Below are 19,053 nucleotides of genomic sequence, written 5' to 3'. Positions count from 1 at the left end.
CAGGCCAGGCCGGACTGCTGGAACAGGTAAGTTTTTAAATCGCGCCGGAAGGTGCGGAGGTCGGGGGCCATCCGGATTTCAGTAGGCAAGCAGTTCCAGAGGGCTGGCGCACCCACTGAGAATGCCCTCCCCCTGGGGGCCACCAGCCGACATTCCTTGAGCGGTGGCACCCTGAGGAGGCCCTCTCTGTGGGAGCGCACAGGACGGAGGGGTGTTGACGTTGGCAGAAGGTGCTCCCGTAGGTAGTCCGGACCCATGCCATGTAGGGTTTTGTATGTCATTGTTAGCACCTTGAATTTCACTCGGAAGGCAACCGGAAGCCAGTGCAGCTCACGGAGGAGAGGTGTGATATGGGAGTATCGGGAGGCCCCCAAAAGTGTCCGTGCAGCTGCACTTTGCACCAGTTGAAGCTTCCGAGTGGCTCTCAAGGGCAGCCCCATGTAGAGAGCGTTACAGTAGTCTAGGCGAGAGGTCACAAGTGCATGGGTGACTGTATGTAAGGCATCCAGGTCCAGATAAGGTCGTAGTTGGCGCACTAGTCGAACCCAGGAGAAGGCCCCCTTGGTCACAGCTCCTATGTGATCTTCCAGGGAGAGCTGCGAGTCTAGGAGGACACCCAGGTTGAAGGCCCTATCAACAGGGGGTAATAACTCATCCCCGATGTTAAGGGATGGAATGATCTGAGTATTCTGGCTTGCCGGTACGTACAGCCATTCAGTCTTGTCCGGGTTGAGTTGAAGCCTGTTCCTCCCCATCCATTCCCGGACCGCTTTCAGGCAGCGGGACATCACGTCGAGGGCATCACTGATGCTGTTTGGAGTTGAGATGAAAAGCTGGGTGTCATCAGCATACTGATGGTACCCTACTCCAAAACCACGAATGATCTCACCCAGCGGTTTCATGTAGATGTTGAACAGGAGAGGCGAGAGGACCGACCCCTGAGGGACTCCGCAAATGAGAGGCCTCGGGGTCGACCTCTGTCCCCCTGCCAGCACCGACTGCGAGTGACCCTGGAGAAAGGAGGAGAACCACCGCAGAACCGTGCCTCCCACTCCCAGTCCCCTGAGGCGCCGCAGCAAGATACCATGGTCGATGGTATCGAAAGCCGCCGAAAGGTCTAATAAGACTAGGACAGAGGAATGGCCCCTGTCCCGGGCTCTCCAGAGATCATTCATCAGAGCGACCAATGCCGTCTCCGTGCTGTAGCCCGGCCTGAAGCCCGATTGGCACGGGTCTAGATAAACCGCTTCATCCAGGACCTGAGGAAGTTGATGCGCCACCACGCTCTCAACAACCTTCGCAAGGAAGCGAAGGTTGGAGACTGGACAAAAGTTATTCAATGAGGTTGGGTCCAAGGTGGGCTTCTTGAGGAGAGGTCTCACCACCGCCTCCTTCAAGGCGGTGGGGAAGTGACCCTCACTCAGAGAAGCAGAGATGACCGCCAGAAACCAGCCTCGTGTCCCCTCTCGAGCTGCATAAGCCAGCCAGGAAGGGCACGAGTCCAGTAAGCATGTGGAGGAGCTCAACCTCCTCATAATCCTGTCCACTTCCTTCGGAGTCACAGGATCAAATTCCTCCCAGACGACGTCGACAAGACTGTCCATGTTCTGTTCCTCCAACTCTGCCCAGTTGGAGTCCAGGCCGGTTCGAATCCGAGCGATTTTATCCAACAGATATTGACCGAATTCCTCGGCTCGTCCCTGTAAGGGTTCCTCCCTCACCTCTTGGTTCAGTAGGGAGCGAGTCACTCTGAACAAGGCAGCCGGGTGATTATCTGCGGACGCGATGAGGGTGGAAAAGTAGTTGGATTTCGCCACCCTTATCGCTGCGAGATAAGACCTGGTGAGGATTCTTAGTCGCAATCGGTCGGATTCGGATCGACTGGATCTCCAACGGCTCTCTAGGCCCCGTCTCCGACGCTTCATCTCCCGGAGCTCCGCAGTGAACCATGGGGCTCGCTGGGATCTGCGCCGGGTCAGGGGCCGCAGGGGTACAACTCGGTCCAGAGCCTCCATGGCTGCCCTTTCCCAGGCTTCCACTAAGGCGTCTGCCGAGCTGTGAGCAGGGAGTGCATGTGGGTTCCCAAGCGCTGCCTGGAACCTATCAGGGTCCATTAGGCGCCTGGGGCGGTACCATCTGGTTGGCACCGTGCACCCATGGCGGGGGGTGGCAAAGGGGAAGTCTAGCTGTAGGAGGTGATGATCAGTCCATGACAGGGGCGTAACGGTCGTGGCGCCCCCACCGATATCATCACGCCACCGTCCAGACAAGAACACCAAGTCGGGGGTGTGGCCTCCCTCATGAGTCGGTCCAGAAATTATTTGCGACAGGTCCATGGCCGCCATGGAAGCCATGAACTCCCGAGCTAGTTCGGACAATCCTCCCAGGGACGGTAGGTTAAAGTCGCCCAAGACCATGAGTTTTGGGAATTCAACCACCAACCCTGAGAGGACATCGAGTAGCTTGGGCAGGGCTGCCGCTGCACGATTAGGTGGTAGGTACGCCAGCAGCAGGCCCAACTGCGCCCCTGGGCCGTATCTCAGAAGGAGAGACTCACACCCGGCTATCTGAGGGACGGTGGTCTCTCGCGGGCTAAGGGTCTCCCTGATGATTACTGCCACTCCTCCGCCCCTCCCATGGGCCCGAGGCTGGTGCAGCACCTGGAAACCTGGCGGGCAGAGGTCAACCAGAGGGACACCACCCTCTGGGCCCAGCCAGGTTTCCGTGATGCAAGCCAGGTCCGCGTGCTCACTCTCCACTAGGTCACGAACAAGGTGAGCCTTGTTAGCTATGGACCTGGCATTTAGGTAGACCAGCCTGAGCATAGGAGGCTGCACACCTTCGTTCCCGGGTCCTCGGGGGAAGTACAGAGGGTCGGAGCGTCTCACCGCTTGTACAGAGTGGAGATGACTCTCCCGGTGACGATACGGCCCTCTGCTTGTGCACCTTCTGCCGTTCCCCACCATCCTGGGAATTGGCTGTTCGTCAGCTCGCCACTGGGCTTTGTCGGCGACTGGTCCTCGTTCTTCACCTTCGTGAACGGTCGTAGACCTGGCCTGCGCTATGGTAGTTGGAAGGCCCCCCTTCGCCGAACAACCATAGTCTTTTCCCGCCCCCCTCCCTAACCCGACAAAGAACTTAGCTAGGAACGTAACCAGGGGCCTCTTGTTGGACTTGTGCTGGAGGCCCCTGACCCTGCCTGGCCATCTCTCAGAGGCCCAATGGTTGGGCCCGTCATCGAGATTCGATGTATTGTAGGCGGGACGCACCCAGGAGAGGGGGGAACTCCTGAGGGCGTGTAGGTCTGTGCTCGAATATTGGAGAAGCATAGAGTCACAGGGTTTTTTTTGGGAAAGCGGTCCCCTGGGTGGAGAATTGGAAGGAGGGTCGAGTTGGGTAGGTGGGTATCTGGACCGTCACCCAGCCACTGCCACTTGGCTGGGTGAACCCCAGAAGCAGGCCACTCCCCATCCTCTCACGATGGGTTGTGACTCTGTTTCCGGGGGTGGTCCAGGACCCACTCTGGGTGAAGCATACCCCATAGAGCTCTCACCTCTATGGGGCTGCAGGTGTAAGGTCAAGCCACTCTGCCACCGTGGCTTGCACCCAGGCCCATCATGTCCTGTGGGGTGAGGGTGGGCAGGGGGGTTGAGAGTTGGTAGAGGCAAGATGATGATGGCCTCGGTGGTCCAGTCGCCGCTGTCTCCACTGATCAGCTGCATCGTGGCGTCTTTTGGTTGAAGATCGGCACGGAGACATCGTCGGCACCCAGGGTGCGGGCCGGAGACGCCACGCCGCGTCTAGTAGTGCTGCCGTCGAGGGTTCTTGGCAAAGGTGGTCGACCGGGGTCTGGAGAAGCTTTCGCTGATGACGCTTTCTCTGCTGCTCCGTTGCATAGCTGCTCCCCTGATCCGCTGGTCCGCGGCGCCTCCTTGGTGTAGATCGGAAGTGCCACCGCCTAGGGCTAGGTCAAGGTGGTCGAGGAAGGACGAGGCGCTGGCCCTCACTCAAGATGGCTGCAGCGGTTCAGGGGGTGGGCTGGAGACGCCAGGCCATTGCTGCTAGCGCCGCTGTCAAAGGCCCCTCGGAGGTGGTCGATCGGGCCCGCATAGCCGGTCTGCGGCGTCTCCTTGATCCCATGGAGACGCCGCCGCTATTTAGGAGCAGGCCAGGAGGCCGAGGCAGAGCAGCGACTCCGGTCCTGCTCAGGGTAGCTGCAACGGCTGCCACTTCCGCCGCCCAGCTGATCCAGCTGATCCGTGGCGCCTTTCTTGATCTTCGGAGACGCCGCCATTGCCCAGGGGCATATCAGGGAGCCGAGGAAGGGCGGAGACGCCGGCCTCACTCCAGATGGCTGCAGCAGCTGCAGCGGCTCAGGGGCGGGTCGGAGGCGCCACACCGCCACTGCCTCCGCTGGTGTTCAGGCCCGTGGGGAGACGTCCGACTAGGGCCCCGTGGAGCTCTCACCGTCGCCATTGTTGCCGCTGCCGCTGCCTCTGCCACCCAGCTGGTCCGCGGCACCTCCGTTGATCGCTCGGAGATGCCGCCGTTGCCCGGAGTCGATCAGGGGGCCGGGGCAGAGCAGAGCTGCCGGCCCCTCTCGGATGGCTGCAATGGCTGTAGTGGCTTAGGGGGCGGGCCGGAGACGCCTCGCCGCCACTGCCACCATCGCTGTTAGGCTCCTGGGAGAGATGATCCGACTGGGGGCTGGAGAGCTGTCGCCGCCGATGTTGTTGTCCACGTTGTCGGCGCCTCCGCCACACAGCTGATCTGCGGAGACGCCGCCCTCACCTGGCAGTAGATCAAGCGGTTGAGGCAGGGCGGAGGCGTTGGCCCCATTTACAACGGCCGCCAACGGCCCAGGCGGCGGGGCGGAGATGTCCCGGCGCCCCTACAGCTGATTCGGGAGGCAGCGGGCGGCACAATTGCCCAGCTCATCTGCCCAAACTTCTGACCCCACCCCAGGGGTCAGATGACATCCCTGGGGGGCTCCTGGGGGGACGCCTTACCACTGGGGGCTACGGAGCTCTCCCCAGCACGTCCGCCATCTTTGGAGCCGGCAAAAAAAAAAAAAGCTAAATTGCTCAAGGGGAAGAAATGTGAATACATTCAAAGAGCATCACAGTTGTGCAAAAACTGTTACTGGGAGACAAAAGTAGCAACCATATGGAAACAGCCTGGATTTCTTTAGCAATGAAAGTGTCGGGCCTCGGGAGCCCGACACTCAAAGGGGGGTCCCTCCACCCCCTCGGCACACCCTGCCTCCCTCCCGCCGATCCTACCCGGCACCAAAACGGCTCGGAAGGCCCCGGGATCCACGCCGCCACTCCCGCCGCCTCCGGACGCGCCGCGGCTGCTGGCCTCGCCCGGCGGCGCGTCAGCTCACGGCTCCCCGGCTTGGAGGGCTCCGAGATCCGCGCCGCCTCTTCTGCCGCCTCCGGACGCGCCGCGGCTGCTGGCTTCGCTCGGCGGCGCGTCGGCGCAGGGTTCCCCGGCTTCGGAGGCTCCGGGGCCCGCGCCGCCTCATCTACCGCCTCCGGACGCGCCGCGGCTGCTGCCCTCGCCCGGCGGCGCGTCGGCGCAGGGTTCCCTGGCCTGCGGCCTGCCCGGTGGAGGCTCGGGCCGGCTCAGCGTCCCAGCGGCCTGGGAGGCTTCGGGAGCCTCGGCCTCGCGGCGGATTGTTACAGAGGCTCCGCCGTTGCAGTCGCCTTCTCTGGCCGACGTCATGCCTGCACGGGACTGTGTGGATTGGGAGCCGGCGCTGCCATTAGGGGATGGGACCTTCCCCGCTGCGGTGACCGGGTGGCTGGGGGCCTCGGGCGTGAACAACGACAGGGGGGCACGGAGTTGGGCGCGGCAGGGAGTGGGTGAGGGGGAGGAGCACGGTGGCGGAAACACACGGGAGGGGGCTTACCTGTCAGGCCGACGGGCGAAAGGCCTTGTAGGGGAGGGGTGGGGAAGATATAGAGAGTGGGAGGGCGGGGGCGTGTTTGGGTGGAGTATGGGTGGGGTTTTTGGGTGTGTATATAGTAGCGTTGGCTGCAAGTAGCGGCCAACGCTGGCTTTGTTCCCTGTTGTGGCTGCTGCCTTGAAGAATAAAGTGTTTGCAGATCGCATCGGTTGTCTCCCGTTCCTGTGTTCAGCATACTGCCCTGCTTGCTGCAGGACGGGTTTTGACAGAAAGCCAGCGTTTTCCCCTTAGCATCGTGGCCTGACTGCCCTTCTGCTGTGTTCCGTTAATGCGCCATGGCAGAGGGCACGCAAGGGGCTGCTTTGGAGACTGTATCGGAGGAGGCTGGCGTGGCCGGGGCGGAGGCGACAGCCCCTGCGGAGAGGGGCGTGGAGGACGTCCAGCCTGCTGTGAGGCCTAAAGTGCGGGATGTACCACCAGCAGACCCCGTGGTGGAATCCCTGGGTGCTGGTAGCCAGTCCCAGGGGGGGGAGTGGTGGCTGAGCTCGATCCTGGGGCGCACAGGGGTCGAGCAAGGACGAACGGGCCGGCCCAGTGGGGCTCCACTGGGCTGGAGGGAGCGTCGGCTGACTGACGAAGACGGAGAGGATTACAGTTATTCAACCGCACCCGGGAGCCAAACCATGGACATGCTGCGCGATAGGTTCGGAGAAGTCGGGGCTCGTGACGGCGGTTCCTGGGTGGCCATGGGCCCCGACGATGACACGGGACAGTGGTCTCTTGGGGGGGCTCCCAGTCAGCCAGCAACGTCCCGTTTCCGACTGGCCAGCCCAAAGTTCAAGGTGCCTGGGGAGGGTGGCGTTCGGGCCCCATCCACACGAGCACAAGGAGGGCGTGATGTCTGGCCAACGCCTGATCGAGGCCCTGGCCGTCCGGCACCCAGATCGGTGGGGGTGTCCCAGGCTCAGACCCGTCCACCTGTTGGACATTGGGGTCCGGGTGTGGTGTGGGGACCCCCACCGCTTACCACAACCTATGACGGGCATCCCGACCGCCTGGCCATGTTCCTAGGGCAGGTGATTAACCATCTGGACGGGTATGCCCATGCCTATCCATCACAGTGGGCGATGGTGGTGGCGGTCACCGCGTGCCTTCAGGGAGAGGCTGCAACCTGGGCAGCGGACCTTTACAGTGACCACGCCCGTGAACTCGGGGACGTGGGGCTGTTCTTGGAAGCTCTGCGCGTCCGCTTTGAAGATGTGTCCCGCTTACATCGCGCGGAGGCTGAAGTGTTAGCCATCAGGCAGCGAGGACGACCGGCAGAGGAGTATGTGCTCGAGTTCCGAAGGGTTGCGGGCAGGTTACGCTCGTGGCCCGAGCGCTTGTTGGTGCACCACTTCCGGGCCGGTCTGGATGGGGCTCTCCGACGGGCATGTGTGGTGCGGGGGGTTCCTGCACGGCTTCAGGATTGGTTCCGGGTGGCGGTGGAGCTAGATATTGGGTTGCAGGACACCCGGGGCAGGCCAGTAGTGGGTCCTGGAACCTGGAGGGCCCCGGAGGGGCCGAAGACCGGGAGCCGGAAGCCCGAGCCGGTGGCGACACAACCCGGCCCCCTACCAGCATCCCGTCCAACGATCCGCTGTTTCCGCTGTGACCAACCGGGCCATCGGGCGGTGGACTGCCCGTTACCTCCGCTACGACCAAGCTCCAACCCTCCGGTGGCGCGGGTCCCGACCCCCAGGAGGGCTGCGGAACGCTCCAGAACGGCGTACCAGGTGGCCGACAAGACACCCCGAACATCAACACCGGTGCGTCCAGTGGGCCCGGCGGACGGACGGACTGACACATCCGATGGGTCTGAGGATCACGAGTACGAAGAGGACCCGATGGTAAGCGCTCCGGTGTGCCCTTTTGTGCTGCCTGTGGTGTTGATAAGCCCACGAACGGGTGAGAGGAGGGAGTGTAAGGCCTTGGTTGATACAGGCAGCACGCGCTGCCTCATTAGCCTGGTGATGGCAAGGGAGGCCGGTATCCCCCTTCAACGGCTCCCCAAACCTATCCGATTTCAGCAGGTAGACGGGTCCCTTTTGGGTGGAGCACCTATTACGCATGTAACGGCACCGGTGAGAATGGAATTGGGTACACACTGGGAGACTCTCCGGTTTGTCGTGGTGCCGTCTATGACGGAGGCGGTTATCTTGGGGCTCACGTGGTTGGACAGGTGGGGCCCCACGGTTTGGTGGGAGGGGGGATGCCGACACCTCCGTCTCGGGACAGGGCCCCAGCCTCCTGCAAAGCATTCCTTCATGGGTCCGGAGGGGATTGGTGGGCCAGAGGGGGCCGCTGGGGTGGGGACTGAGTTTGAGACACAGGTGCCACGGGAGTACAGCGATCTCGCAGATGTGTTCAACGAGAAGGAGTGCGATGTTTTGCCACCCCACCGCCCGACGGACTGCGCTATTGAACTGGAGCCGGGGGCAAAACTGCCGAAACCCCGTATGTACGCAATGGCACCCCGGGAGATGCAGGAGCTCCGTCAATACATTGACAAGAACCTGCGGAGGGGGTTCATCCAGCCCGCTCGGTCTAAGATGGCGGCCCCTGTCTTGTTCAGGGAGAAGAAAGATGGGACTCTAAGACTGTGTGTTGATTATCGGGGGGTCAACGCGGTATGTGTAGAGCACTTGTACCCCCTCCCTTTGGTGAAGGACCTTTTAGCTCATTTGGCTACGGGCCGGGTGTTCACCAAGTTAGACCTCAGAGAGGCGTACTACCGTGTTCGGATTAAAGCTGGTGACGAATGGAAGACGGCTTTCAACTGCCCGCTGGGGAGCTTTCAGTTTAGGGTAATGCCGTTTGGACTGCAAGGAGCCCCCGCGGTCTTCATGCAGTTGATCAACCAAGTCCTGCATGACCATTTGTACCGGGGGGTCCTAGTTTATCTTGACGACATCCTCATATATTCGTCAACGTTGGAGGAGCATGTCGCCTTAGTCCGGAGTGTGCTGACCAAGCTGAGGGACGCCCAGTTATATGTGAAGCTCTCTAAATGTGAGTTTCACAAACCCCGGCTGGACTATTTGGGATATCGGGTGTCCTCCAACGGGGTGGAGATGGACCCGGGGAAGGTGGAGGCTATCCAACAGTGGCAGGCCCCACGGACCCGGAAACAATTGCAGAGCTTTCTAGGCTTTGCTAACTTTTATCGACAATTTATTCCACACTTCGCTTCCATCGCCCTACCGCTCACGGATCTACTACGGACTAAACAGTTGGCAACGTTGCCGCGGCCAGGGCAGAAGCTTGTATGGACCACTACATGCCAGCGGGCTTTCGAGGCGCTCAAGGCGCAATTTGCTAAGGAGCCCGTCCTACAACACCCGAACCCTGACCTGCCCTACGTAGTACAGGCTGACGCAAGCGATGTGGCTGTTGGAGCTGTCCTTTTGCAACGGCATGCAATGGGAGGATTACGGCCCTGCGCTTACGCCTCCAAGAAGCTAACAACCGCGGAGAGGGCTTGGGCTATCTGGGAGAAAGAAGCCTTCGCGGTCCGCTGGGCCTTGGGGACTTGGAGACATCTTCTGGAGGGGGCTAGTCAGGAGTTCGAGGTTTGGACGGACCATAAAAACTTAGAAGCCCTGCAGACACCCCGCCGTCTGTCTCCGAAACACGTACGGTGGGCCCAATATTTCCACCGCTTCCGGTTCCGCCTCAAGTATGTGCCCGGGGGTAGAAATTTTCTGGCGGATGCCTTATCTCGGCTACCACAGTACGATTGTCGAAAAGAGGAGGTAGTACAGGCACTGGTACCACCGCCCCGCCCGGTAGAGGAAACGGAGCACAAGGCCAATGTTGTGACAGACGGGTTTCTGCGGACCTGTAAGGGGGTTTTGGCGACTGATGAATGGGCACAGGCGCACCCCGACACCCTCTCGTTGCGGGATGGCTTAGCTTGGCACGGGGCCAGGCTGTATGTGCCTGCGGCGGCACGGGACCAGGCGCTCTATCAATGCCATGATGCCAGGCAGGCGGGTCATTACGGGTTCGTGAAGACCCTGCATCTGGCCCGCCGCCAGTTCTGGTGGCCGACCATGAGACGAGACATCGAGAGCTATGTGCAGAAGTGCCGCATTTGCGCAACCACCAAGCCCTCTACTAAGAAACCGGCGGGCCTGCTACAACAGGTGGCAGATCCCGTACGACCTTGGCAGGACATCGCCATGGACTTTGTGGTCGAGCTACCGGAAAGCAGGGGATATAACGTTTTGTGGACGGTAGTGGACCTGTTCTCGAAACAAGCCCACTTTATCCCGTGCAAGGGATTGCCTTCAGCCCGTCGGCTGGCCTGGTTGTTTGTTCAACACATTTATCGTCTCCACGGGGTGCCACGACGTATCATCTCCGACCGTGGAGTACAGTTCACGGCCCGGTTCTGGAGGGACTTCGTGCGTTGTATCGGAGCAACACAGGGCCTGAGCTCGGCGTACCACCCAAGCACAAATGGAGCCGCGGAACGTGCAAATGCGGCGGTGGAGCGATACCTGCGTTGTTATGTTTCATACCAACAGTCTGAATGGGTAGACCTGCTATCCCTCGCGGAAGTAGCCTACAACAACGCAGTGCATAGCAGTACCGGGTTCTCCCCCTTTAAAGTGGTCTCTGGTTACGAGTTCGTTCCTATCGCGGGATGTGACCAGGGGGCCCCGGCTTCCTGCACACCTGGGGAGTGGATGCACCGGTTGGAGGGGGTGTGGGGGATAGCTAAGAAGGCGCTAGAGCGAGCTGCAGGGTCATACAAAGAGCAGGCGGACAGGAAGAGACGGCCGTTTGCACCTCCCAAAGTAGGTGATCTTGTCTACCTCTCCACGAAATACCTGCGGCTACAGGTGCCGTGTAGAAAGCTAGGGCCCAAATACCTCGGGCCCTTCCGGGTTATACAGGTAATAAATCCTGTCACCGTCAGACTTCGGCTACCCCCCCTACTTGGAAAGATACACCCCGTCTTCCACAGTAGCCTGCTGAAGCCTGCTACAACCGCCTCTGTGGCGGTGGGGGAGGGCGGCCCGGGGCCTATACACGGCAACCACTATGAGATACAGGAGATCCTGGACTCCCGGAAACGGAGGGGGCGGGTGCAATACTTGGTGCTCTGGAAGGGGTACCCCATGGAGGAGGCCACCTGGGTACGGGATGGGGATGTGTGCGCACCACGCCTTCTCCGTGCTTTCCACCGGAAACACCCGGGGAAGCCGGGGGGGACCCAGGGGGGGATTGCTGGTCATGTTACAGACTGCTCACCTCTCTCTCCTTGCATTCCAGGTGGACCCCTGGTAGAGGGGGCAGCATGTCGGGCCTCGGGAGCCCGACACTCAAAGGGGGGTCCCTCCACCCCCTCGGCACACCCTGCCTCCCTCCCGCCGATCCTACCCGGCACCAAAACGGCTCGGAAGGCCCCGGGATCCACGCCGCCACTCCCGCCGCCTCCGGACGCGCCGCGGCTGCTGGCCTCGCCCGGCGGCGCGTCAGCTCACGGCTCCCCGGCTTGGAGGGCTCCGAGATCCGCGCCGCCTCTTCTGCCGCCTCCGGACGCGCCGCGGCTGCTGGCTTCGCTCGGCGGCGCGTCGGCGCAGGGTTCCCCGGCTTCGGAGGCTCCGGGGCCCGCGCCGCCTCATCTACCGCCTCCGGACGCGCCGCGGCTGCTGCCCTCGCCCGGCGGCGCGTCGGCGCAGGGTTCCCTGGCCTGCGGCCTGCCCGGTGGAGGCTCGGGCCGGCTCAGCGTCCCAGCGGCCTGGGAGGCTTCGGGAGCCTCGGCCTCGCGGCGGATTGTTACAGAGGCTCCGCCGTTGCAGTCGCCTTCTCTGGCCGACGTCATGCCTGCACGGGACTGTGTGGATTGGGAGCCGGCGCTGCCATTAGGGGATGGGACCTTCCCCGCTGCGGTGACCGGGTGGCTGGGGGCCTCGGGCGTGAACAACGACAGGGGGGCACGGAGTTGGGCGCGGCAGGGAGTGGGTGAGGGGGAGGAGCACGGTGGCGGAAACACACGGGAGGGGGCTTACCTGTCAGGCCGACGGGCGAAAGGCCTTGTAGGGGAGGGGTGGGGAAGATATAGAGAGTGGGAGGGCGGGGGCGTGTTTGGGTGGAGTATGGGTGGGGTTTTTGGGTGTGTATATAGTAGCGTTGGCTGCAAGTAGCGGCCAACGCTGGCTTTGTTCCCTGTTGTGGCTGCTGCCTTGAAGAATAAAGTGTTTGCAGATCGCATCGGTTGTCTCCCGTTCCTGTGTTCAGCATACTGCCCTGCTTGCTGCAGGACGGGTTTTGACAGAAAGTTTACTATTAGTGGAATATAAAACAATTTCCTTGAATTACAAGTGCAAAACAAACTATGTAAAAAAAATCCTTGCAAAATAAGAAAATAAGCAGCAAGTGTGCTGTCTACATTTCAGAAAATGTTTTTCTTATTATTGTTACTTTAATTCATTTTTAGAATGCATAGTTGCAACATAAATATTTCATCCCATTCTGCCTACACTTCAGATACACCATGTAGAGCAGACATGTCAAACACAAGGCCCGTGGTTTCATGTGGCCCGCGAAGCCATCCTGGAAACAGTGAGGGAACGGCCCCCACTGCCTTGGCCCTGGCCCAGAGACCCTCCTTCTGCCAGAGACCCTCAGATCTGTCCCTCTCCTGCCCAGGCCTCCATAGGCACCCTTGATGCGAACGATGTAGAGCTGGCCACGCCCACCCAGTAGGCCATACGCACTCTAGCCACGCCCACCCAGTAAGCCACGCCCACCCTGGCCATACCCACCCGGCCCCCTGAGGGCAACCACAATGCTGATGCGGCCCTCAATGAAATTGAGTTTGACACCCCTGATGTAGAGAATGCCAACATAAAGCTAAAAAAAAACCTCAACTATTACAAATAGATGAAAATTCAGAACAGGCTTGTTTGACAGCCAAGCAATTCATCTAACAAAACTTGTTTTCGTATGCAGCTTTGATTGCCATACAGGAAAGTAAGATAACAAATTCCACACATACACATACTCCTCCCATAAAATAAGAGAAAGAAAATGTCTATGTTAATCAGCAGGTTTTTCCCACCTTGTATATCTTTTGTGCATATTTAGATAACACAGACAACCATTGTTGTCATCTCTGCCAAAATGCATCTGTAAGAGATATGTGATTTTATATTGTTCATTCATTTATTCAATTTAGAGGCTGTAGAACATTAAAAGCAAGAAGACAATAAAACCAAAGGGAATAAAGATCATGTGAAAGCAGAAGAAAGAAGATAGTGAAACTGATAAAATTCTATAGCAGCTTGATGCCACTATATCCCCAGGTTGGGGGAACAGCTAAGGTTTCAAGATCTTTTGAACATCACTGGGATGGGTGGTCTGTGGGGAGATGCTGTTCCACAGGCAGCCACTGTAACAAAGAAGACATGCTATCTAGGTCCAGAGAGATGATGCTGTTTGATTGAAAGGAACTGGGGCACACCTACTATGCTCAGTCTTACAGAACAGGCAGAAACTATCAGAGAAGCAGTTCTTAAGAGGGCTTGATCCTACGCCATGAAGAGCTTTGAAGATAATAAATACTTTTGATTGCACCCAGCAACCAACCTGCAAAAAATGCAACATGTGGAGCAGTAGTATCCTATGGGCATCCTGAGACATGCCCATTATTCTCTGTGCAACTGCACTCTTCTAGTAGCCATGATATAGTTGTTGTTAGTTGTTCTAACAACTATCTGATAGTTGTTCTTCCCTGTGCACATCAATTGGAAATGCTCAGGAAGGAGAGCAACTCTTGTAGAGCAGTCTTTCCCTGCCCCAACTGTTATGGACTTGTCTGATAAATCAGACTCTGGATTGGAGGAGCAGGGATTAACAGTTTCTAACCTTGCAGCTCAGAGATGTTAGGCTCTTGGATACCTCCAAATGAACATCAGAAAGAGTAGGTCTTGTTGTAGGATGAGTTTGCAGGGCTGGAACCAACTGTTACATCAGGCTAGATCAATTGACCTGAAGTCTGAGAAAGAAAATATTCTAAGCCCTCATTAAATAAAAAGAAAAATCAAATAAATAGTTTTAATGAGGCTATGCAAAATAAAGATGCATCATCAGAAAAGTTAGAGCAATAAGTTGAGAGTCAGTTACAAACAACTTATAACCTTGGACCTGATTTCTTCAATCTGTTCCTCTTCTGATTCCATGACTGATTTTTGGAATGATACATTATTTCTAGATCTTGGAATGAATTTCATGGAACTTTGGCTTTTGAAATAAGCTTGTCTGTTTTTCCTTAGCTCTCATATTCCAGCACTGTGATAAGATTTATAGCTACTATGGAAAAGTCTTATCTTTGTCTGGCCTCCTGCACTTGTAATTGTTGGCACGGAACATCAACACTTGTGGACAATCCCTAAAGGTACCTTGACTGATGACACTGAAGGTCCAAAAACACCAAGAAGCATGCACCAGATTCCAATGAATGTCATCCAGAGTGACCAAAGCCGTATCTGTCTGTATTCAGTTCTGAATCTGGACTGCAAGAATTTAGGAAATCCTTTTCAACTAATATCTTTTACAGTAGATTTCCTACCATCTTTCCTACTCCCCTGGCCTTTCAGAAGATGTGAAAACCTGGCTCGGCCAACTTCTGTGGGTTACAGAGTGTTATGCAATTCTGTGGGTGGTTAGCTCTCTCCATATTTTAATTTTTAACTTATTCTGTTCTTGCTTTTACATGGATAATGATGATGATGATGGAAGGGACCTTGGAGGTCATCTAGTCTTGCTCAGGCAGGAAACCCTATACCATTTCAGAAAAATGGCTGTCCAGTCTCTTCTCAAAAACTTCCAGTGTTGGAACATTCACCGCTTCTGGAGGCAGGTTGTTCCACTGGTTAATTGTTCTAACTGTCAGGAAGTTTCTCCTTAGTTCTAAGTTGCTTCTCTTCTTGATTAGTTTCTATCCATAGGCTCTTGTCCTGCCTTCAGGTGCTTTGGAAAATAGCTTGACTCCCTCTTCTTTGTGGCAGCCCCTGAGATATTGGAATACTGCTATCATTTCACCCCTCACCCTTCTTTTCTTTAAACTAGACAAACCCAATTCCAGCAACTGTTCCTTATATGTTTTAGCCTCCAGTCCCCTAGTCATCTTTGTTGCTCTTCTCTGTACTCTTTCTAGACTCTCAACATCTTTTTTACATCATGATGACCATTTTACTTATGTATTGTTTTTATATACTTTTAAGCTTTTAGCCATAAACTACATATTGTCACTTGATGGGCAGATAGATAGGTAGATGGTTAGATCAATTGATCGATTGGTAGGTAGGTAGGTAAGTAGGTATGTATGTATGTAGATAGATAGATAGATAGATAGATAGATAGATAGATAGATAGATAGATAGATAGATAGATAGATACATAGAGACATAGAGACATAGAGACATAGAGACATAGAGATATACAAATAGGTATCGATAGAATCTCATCTACAACCTTTTCTCAAAAGGAGAAATTGAAGATCAACCAATATTTGACTTGAATGGCTTGACTGAGAGGTGGATCGTCCTTGTCCTTCAAGGCCCCTTGGCACATTACTGCTTTAATAAAGCATTGATCATTTCCCAAATTAGGCAATATGTGCCCCTCACAGTTATCTCAATGAGCTAGGTGAGATATAGATCAATCTTACAGGTTGCAGATATCATGCCAAAGACAGTCCTTTAACCTTGCAAAACATTGTACCATTCATTTTGTCAAATTCTGCCCAAGTGAAGTCAACCTCAGAGCAAATGTGAATGACTTTATTTGTAAAACCTTCATTACATTTGGCAGAATGATGCAAACAGACATGATAAGAGAATAATCAATATTTTTCTTGGTTTCTCAAATATAAGAAGAATAGTATGGGCATCTTGGTTTGTTTTAATTAGGAGACATCATGCTGGGTCCAACCCCGAATGGACAAATGCTTGACATTTCAATTTATCTCAAAAGATAATTCATGTATCCTGTTAAGATAAATTGCAGCCTTTCCACTGGTCATCTTGATCCTATCAATCCTTTATCCATTAACCTTCCCTTCTACTTCCCTCAACTCTATCAAGGTTAGTTGCGGTAGATAGAGATGGGGATGGGGTTTCTAGTCCATCATCTGCTTATCCAGGACCTCAGAGTTTAAGTCAGTCATTACGTTTTCCAGGATTCATTGGATCACCTCGAAATCCATGGAACTTTCAAAATTCATAATTTGATGGTATTTCCAGAACTGCATTTTTTCCCACAAAGGTACTTTTTCACACACAACCCCCCTGTTCCCCTTATTTATTTATTTATATGTTTATGAACCTGGCTAATCTTCCTCTCTAAAATTAACCTGATTTTTATTCGAGGGTGCTATCACAAATTACAGAATTCCAATTGCACAAAGGTCTGGAATGCATGGAAATCTTTGCTGTAATGGTAACCTCTGTTAATGCTTTTATTCATGTTCCATCCACACACACACACACACACACACAAAAACAGGGGTATAAGAACATATTGTACATGCATGTGTCCACTATTAAATTTAGCTGACTCTTTTGTACTGGTAGTCTCTTCTATTATTACCTGAAGCAGTTTATGGGACTCTTGTATCTTCAGAGTTACATATTTGGAGATTTCCAGGAGATCTGTTAATCTTTTATTTAGGCTCTCTCATTCAGCTTTAGATGCCTAGGTTTCAGCTCTCTGATTTTTGTCCTATTTGTGTATCAGTTTTTCCCCATCCTATTTCATTCATGCATATTCCTGTCCCAAATTTCACTACTTGCAACACTTTTCATTCTCCTTTGCTGCACTTGATCCATGACTCAATAGATGTGCAGACCGTTGGCCTGGCGTCATGTATCTAACATGCTTAGACAAATACTGCTTGTAGCCCCTTTGCTGACATCTGCTGTTTTAAGATTACTCTCTCTGGTTATTTTGCCATTGCATATAGGTGGGTTTTGTTGTTGTTTTTTGTTTTTTTGCTATCCTTGCAGAATGTCTTTTTGATCTTACATAGTTTGGTATTCTATCATGATATTGCTAAATTTTAGATAGGATTCATTCTTCTGTTCCAGGGGAAGCTAGCTGAAAAAGATGTTCCTGACAGGCATTGTCTTCTGTGTGTCTTCTCTCTGTAATTATTTGGGGAAAGAGGATTGTACATCATAAGAGTATAGCATAATAAGATAGCATGTATTTGTGTTTGCATTAACTGAAACTTTGGGGCTCAGACATCCTGATATAGATTTATATAGAGCAATCCATAGGATGGGTTGCATAATAGAAAATGCTGTAGGGAATGTCATTGCCAGGAAGCCTGGGGCTGGACTTTTTCTATTGCTGCCCCCCTTTTCTAGAATAATAACGTTCCCCCAATATCAGACAGACCTGGCAGTTCCAGGAGGCCTTTTGGGGGGGGGCTAAGGGATTCGTGATAGCCTCTCCCAATGAGAATGGTATTATGATTTTCTTGGTACATGCTATGCTAATTGTTATTTTATTCTGTATCTACTGTTCTGTGTATTTTTAATTTTATAGCTACTATGGAGGCCTATAAGCTGCTCAGGATTAAACACTGGCATATAAACCTAGTAAACAAGTAAATAAATGTGCTGTGGAACTTCACCCTTCATATATGAAACAAAATGGCCTTTTTTGTGAACTTTTTTCTAAATCCCATTTATATCCTGCCCTTCTCCGAAGACTCAGGGTGGCTTACAATCTAAGCACAAATCAATGTGCTTAGCAATAGCCTTCATTCTATGTATATGCCTGCTTATTAGGGCTTTCGCCCCCCCCCCCAAAGCGGCATTATTACAAAGTCAGCTTAATTGCCCCCAACAATCTGGGTCCTCATTTTACCTACCTCGGAAGGATGGAAGGCTGAGTCAACCTTGAGCCTGGTGGGATGTGAACCTGCACTAATTGCAGGCAGCTGGTGTTACTTAAGGAGGCATTAGCCCATTGCTCCACCAAGGCTACTTCCCTGCAGAGTTTTGTGACTTTGTGCAATCTGGATACTTGTCAACAAAATCCAAGGGGAGACAAATTCTTGAGAGGCAGACCAACCTATAAGTTTGCCCATGCCAGAAGCTAGAGTTTACAGACCTTCCTTTTCCTGAATAGCAAAACTACATACTTAAATGTTTTATTTGACAAATCTGGATAATGGAGTGTTAATAACTGTCTGAATTAGTAAGACAACCCATGCCAACACTTTAAAAGTTTATGCTATGGTTTGCATTGTTGAGGTCTTACTCTTAGTCCCCCTCATCCCCAAAACATTGACAACTGAACTATAAAAATTGCATGCCAAAGTTTCATAACTGCTGGAGCAGAGTAATGTTCTTTTTTCCAGCCCATACCTTCCAACTGCTGGCAGACTGAGTTTCTTTTTAAAAACAATCCATTTATAACTTATTGCTCTTCTAATCTACAGTGGCTGCCTTAAATGTGGTAGCCTCCAGATTGAAGGCATGAAATTGGAGAAAAAGTGATCTAGGTGGACAGTTCATAAATCCCAAATACATGAGTAGAACAGTTAGCCCTTCAATATTTTCCTTTCAGGTGTTCCTTCATGTTATGAATTCCCAATAGCAGGTTAAATTGTGCAATTGGGAAAATGAAAAAAAAGTACTCATAGGATGAATTTGGGCAGTATTGGGCAGTGATACAAGAGACGATTGTATCTCTCACCTCTTTTATGAGTTTATGAGAATCGTTTGGAACAGCCATGTGAAGAAAACCCATAGCTGGTTTTCTTCATCCATTCCCATTTCATATTAATAAAGCTGATTGCCAACCCTGATTAAAAACAGGTTTCACTTGTGCAGTTTTCATTTGAATTCCTTTAGATCATTAATACCACCTTCTGCTATTAATGATCTAAAGGATCTTTCTTTTCATCAGGAAGAAGTATTGGTTGTAGAAAAAAGATGAAGAAGTTGTGGGTGCTCCAGCACTGAGGATTTTAAAGAAGAGATTAGACAATCATTTGTCTGAAATGAGCAGGGGGTTGGACTAGAAGACCTCCAAGGTCTCTCCCAACTCTGTTATTATGTTAATTTATATTTTTA

The sequence above is a fragment of the Vipera berus genome, assembly GCF_964194415.1.
Source record: "Vipera berus genome assembly, chromosome: 2".
Taxonomy (NCBI): domain Eukaryota; kingdom Metazoa; phylum Chordata; class Lepidosauria; order Squamata; family Viperidae; genus Vipera; species Vipera berus.
This window is presented reverse-complemented; position numbering follows the sequence as displayed.